The following is a 6,130-nucleotide window of genomic DNA, read 5'->3' on the forward strand; positions in this document are numbered from 1 at the left end:
AGGGACTAAAATGTAGATGCTGATGCTCTGCAGGGACAGAGATTGCTCAGATTTTCTACCCGACACCAACTGAGCACCCATGAAAACAACTTTGCTTTATATAAACAGTCACTAACCTAGGTTTAAGTGCATTTTCATTCCATGTGGGATACTAAAAAAGATACCTCTGGATAAAACCTGCTATCCTGTATGGATTCCTTTTATTAAATTTATATCACTCACAAAGAAGAACATTTTGTGAGTTGGTAGGAGATTTATTGAAGGATTTGCCTCTTTCTGGGTTTTAGAACTACCTAAATCAAACGAAAAATCCCCGGTAGTACTTCGGGAAGCTTTATCATTTCTTCAGTCTTGCATCCTGCAGTGGGTCTCTGTCTATAACTCCAAACCAAATAAACACATTTTCCCTGCGGATGAAGTGGCCAGTGATCAGTAAATAAATGAGCCATCGAGAAAATGCTGGATTTCTGCTTTTCCTTTGGGTGCCATATTGACTGACTGATTTGGGCACCGAGTGTCATCTGACCGGTTAATTCATCTCTTGGTCTGAACAAAACTGACGGAATTGCTCAGTAATTGCTCATATGGATGAGAGAGCATGTGAGACATTCAACCTTGGCCTCAGATGATGAAACCACTGAGATTACTCTTCTAAAGCAAAAAAAGAAAAAAAGAAAAAAAAAGAATGTCTGCCTTCCTTGACCTGAAAAGGGGAATCTTGTTGAGTGAAGTGTTGAACCTGATGACACCAAACAATTATTGCTGATTCAATCAGAAGGTTTCCCACAAGTGAGGATGAACTAGCTGTCGCCATCAGACATTGCTGTTTTTATTTATTTTATTTATTTTATTACATGTTCTGACATCTGCTGGGTGGACTTGTGCTCCTTTTTTTAAGTTCCCCAGATTTCCTCATGCAATTAGTGATAAAAAAAAAATGTTCATCATTCTTAAAAATGTAAATGTTCTTTTATCAACACATTTTTTTAAATTTATCTATCCTGAAAAATGTAAAGCATAAAAATGACTTGATTAAATTGAGGTTATTGCTTAGAATATACGGTGATTGGATTGCTATATTCACCACAGCAGTGGCTGGAGGTGTCAGTCTTTACTAGCATCGGGATTAGATTTAAGGATTATAGATTGGTATTCCAATACTCTGGAGTTGATACTTTGAAGTCTGCCAATAAAAATATCAGGCTGAATTATTTTTTTAAGCATTGGGATACCACTGAGCTAATGTAAATCATTCAGTTTGTTTTCACTTATAGCATGCAAAATACAGCTGTTGTATTCCTCCTTCTGTCTTCTATCTCACATAGTTATATTATTTCCTATTTGATAATGATTATGATGATTTTGTGTTTTTTTTTTTTTTTTTATATTTTACTGGTTTAATGCACATTCTTAATAATAATAATAATAATAATGGATTAGATTTATATAGCGCTTTTCAAGGCACCCAAAGCGCTTTACATTGTGTGAATCCATTATTCATCCACTCCTCACTCATACCTGGTGATGGTAAGCTACGTGTGTAGCCACAGCTGCCCTGGGGCAAGCTGACGGAAACGTGGCTGCCAGTCTGCGCCTACGGCCTCTCCGACCATCACCGAACATTCATCCACACATTCATACACCAGCGATGCCAACACTGGAGGCAAGGAGGGTTAAGTGTCTTGCCCAAGGACACAACGACAGATGACTGCGGGAGCGGGAATCGAACCGCCGACCTTCCGATCATTGGACGACCTGCTCTACCGCCTGAGCCACTGCCGCAGCATTGAGCATTGTTTTATTATATTATATTTTTACATATTTCTTCCTACTCAATTTAAGAAATTTAGACAATCTTATTAATTTGTAGTCTATTTATTCTATCATTTTCAAAGCTTCTTTTTACCATTATTTAATCTAATTTACTAATAAATATATTCTAATATCAGTTTAATGCACTTTTGAAGTATTTGTGTTCAGAGTTTTATGCATATTTCATATTGCCTTTGCAAAAAAGATATGAATGCACATTGTACAATATCTCAGTTTTAAAAAGGATAACAACTGTTCCTTGTTTCCCAATGGAGGAAGTTATTATTTCTGTATACATGTCCTTTTTAGAAAACATGATATTGTATTTCTCTCAAAACTATTTGATGCTAGTTCATGATGAAGTCATCAAGCCAAGAATGTTTTTGTGTTCTCTATACAATGATTCATAGAGCATGAAGGTCAGGGTGTGAACAGACTGCACAAGCTAACCCACATATTAATTAGAAGCTGTACTCTTTGACAAATGCAGTACAAATGTATAATAATAATTACTTAATCTCACCATTGTCCATGCACCCTCGTAATCAAGATGTAGCTCGGATCTTCAGTCACTTCCAGCTAATTTTATCAAGCATGTTGTTGAATGTCTCTTTCAGTTAGTTAATGTCCATAGAGGCCAGCATGTTAGCAGGTCACAGATGCAGATATTCTGCTGAAGATGAGCGATGACTAGAGACAGAGTGACAAACTCAACTCATCCCCTTCAACTCTGATGGATTGCAAGACAGAAACGTAGGCCCAGGGCCATGCATCTTCACCACAACGCTGTCAGAGTGGCATTAAAGCATAGAGGACAATAACTGTCAAGTGGTGAAGCCTGAAAATTCTTTACAGTATTCTTCAAACAAGCTGTTGGAATTGAGATGGTGTATGATGTTTCTTTTGGGTAAATGGCAAAAAAAGAAGAGAACTGTTGTAGAATAACCAAAAAGTTTGTATACCTCAGTATTTTTGTCTTTGAGAAGGGACTATTTTTAATATTATGAGATGTTTGTGACATGCTTTTCTCAAGTGATATAAATCTTACCTCTCATGTAAAAAAGTTATGCTCAATAAGGCTTCAAACATATGATTACAAAGTAAAACAGGCAACTAAATAACTTGAGAGCTCAGACTAGCACACACAGCAAGCTGTTATCAGACTAACACACACAACTGACAGACAAATACTTGACTGACAGTTTTATCACCGTCAACAGTTCAGCCCTATGCACTTATGCAGTTGGATTTGGATCATTATTTCATGCTTTATCTTTGGTAAATTGTAAGTTAAACTGGCCCAAGTTGTGTCACATATTTAGTAAAAACAAAAAACCAAAATGCAGACCCAGAAGAAGAATGTTTTATTGGGAAGTTCACATGTGGGGATGTTACCAAGGCTGGGGTTGATTGGCCAGAAAGCAGTCCTGATAGCTTTGCTAACAGATGGAAGGTGGATCTGTGACACTGGAACCTGGAGTTAGACAGGGAATAACAGAATTTAGGCAAAGTTTGCTGGCTGGACAGAGACTAAACTAAAACAGAGACCGGTATATGTAACAATACTGGTTGGCAGAATGGTGGGAGCCAGATTCCAGCACAAGAAAAGAACACATCGGCAAATAGAGGGAACAGGAAAAGAAAGAAAAGAGCTCATTCTAGGCAGTGAGTGACAGAAATGGACATGACATATTAACTCTAAAAATGGAGCAAATTGCTGTCCAGAATTAATAGACTTTATTATATTATATTATTAGAGCTCTTTACTATATCTGTTTTTTTACCTTTTTTACCAGACTAAAACAAAAACAAAACAAAAAAAAAAACACATGAAAGTTAGATTTCCTTACACATTAACCACTGAGAGCATCATTATCACATTTATTCTGTGGTTTATATAACTGCTGATGGGAATTTGCTGTCAGTAAGGCAGAATTAAGAGTAAAACTGTTTTAACTTCCCACTTTTGAGGTGCAGTAAATGCAGCATGATTTAAAATTAAAATTTGGTGAAGATGAGGATGAATTTGAATTCATTTTTTGTTCTGTAAATGAGATATTTTCAAGCATAGCGAAGAGCCACTGCAGAACAGCCCTCATGCTTTAGGCTCAGATAAATCTGTGATAAGCTCAGAGAATATAAAGCTTGCAGGGCTCTTAGATCGCAGGACTTAGGTCAGTTAGTCCAGACTAGAGTCCAGACCAAACATGGAATAGCAGCATTTAGCTGTTATGCAACAAACTGTCAGAGGACATTACAGCTTTCACCACCTTTAAAACCCAGTTAAATACATTTTCTCATGTGCCTGGCCATGAAACCTACACTATATCATTTGACTTGTCTAGACTGTTGATTTAATTATTATTTTATATGGTTTAAAATGATTTATAATCATATAATTTAATCATAACTTAAAATTAAAATAATTCTAACAGTGTGTGTGTTTGTCTTTATGTTCTATTATGTAAAACACATTGAATTTCTTTTACATATGAAATGAGCTACAAAAAAACCTTTATTTTTTACAATATCTGGAAACAATGAAAAAACGGCTTTGGAATTTATATATAAGCTATAAATTTCACAGATTAACATTTTCCTGAATTTGAAAGTATTCTGTGAAGGGAAATGAATGCGTCATACTAGATGTGCCAGCTCTTTGTAGACAACCTCTTGATGGTTTTACAATCAAATCACCATCTTTGCTGATCTGCATTGTTCAGAAACATGGTGAAAGAACAGCCTTCAGGATTTCAACGACTCCTGAACAACTAAATACATAATTTGCAGAACTAGCTGTCAGATGGGAAAACTTCAACTTTAAATGTCAACATTTTTAAAATATAGCTTAGATTAAAGCACAATTCTTCTCAGTAACTGTGAACAAAAAGTCATATGCCATAAGTTATAAGATGTTGAGGGGAAGATGTGTAGAGGGAACTGTTATAAAGTATAAATGTTCTGTTTGTAATTATCATAATTTTAATATTTTTATAAAGCAGTGATTGCAGTCGGTAAACATATTATGTCGTTAACATATCATTAACACAAATATTTAACAGAATAAAGAATTTCAGAAATATTTGAACATGAAAATGGTAAAGACCAATATGTAAAAGAAAATCAGAACCTATAACTCAAGTAAAAAATCCAGTGCAGGATCTTCTGTTCTAATACTGAGCCTGTGAATCCACCTGGACCTGACTTTTGCATAGAAGGGAATTTAATTCAGTATAACTAGAAAGAAATTGATACATTGAATTGTGCAGTATTGTAGAGAAAAAGTATTCTTGGAGCACAGTTGTTACAGCTGGACAGCAAGAAGGGGAGAAACGATATGTGCCTAAACATCCAATTATAATGATTTTAAGTTGGTTTAAAATTTTAGTTAGTAACTTAATATTCATGTGCTGACAGTACACCTATATACAGTTTTTTTTTTTTTTTTTTTTTTTTTATATCTGTATATTGTTCATATATGCAACCCTCTTTTACTATCTAGATATCGTCTACCAAAGATTGTTTGGTAGAAGAAGAATTCATCTAGAACAAATCTATGTATGACTGCAGACTGGAGCTTAAGAAGGCTGAATCTCCCATTAGCACCACCACTCCGGGAAGTCCCCCAGCCACAATAGAAAAAAAAAAAAAAAAAAAAAGACATATTGTAAAAGCCAAATAACAACTTGATTCCTGACAAGATCAGTGGATAATTACTGTGAACTTGTAAATGAGTGTCTGGTTCAGTTGGTCACACTTGATTTCCGCTTCTCTGTATAAACTACTGGGGAAAATGAAGAATTGAATTCTAAATCAAAGTATAAATTTAATTAATATCTTTTGATACTGAGTAAGGCCTTTTTTCGGCCTCCTTAACAAACTCCACAGGAGAACCTTAAAATGTTTTTATCATTGTGGTTTACCACTGTTTTTTTTTTTTTTTTCTCCACATTTATGGGATTCAGTCACTTTTGCTTTAAAGACAGAAGTCTTATTAAATGGGTCACACATGTATAAAATCATGATGATAATAACTTATCCATCAATGCAGCAACATCAATGTGCCATGCACCTCATTCTGTTCCTGTTTGCTGTTTCTTCCAGTAATTAATGCAATGCCATGGCTTGATTAGGCAGCTGATAGATGGACTCAGGCTGCAGCAGGTCCTCTTCCTTATCACTGCACGAGACCAGTCAGCCACTCACAGAGCACAGATATCCACTCAGCCAGACAACACCCATATGCCAAGGTAGGCACACCCATTACACATGTAACTGACATCATTAGTCATCAGCAACCCCAGGAAACCAACAACCA

The sequence above is a fragment of the Melanotaenia boesemani genome, chromosome 20 (assembly GCF_017639745.1).
Source record: "Melanotaenia boesemani isolate fMelBoe1 chromosome 20, fMelBoe1.pri, whole genome shotgun sequence".
Classification (NCBI taxonomy): Eukaryota; Metazoa; Chordata; class Actinopteri; order Atheriniformes; family Melanotaeniidae; genus Melanotaenia; species Melanotaenia boesemani.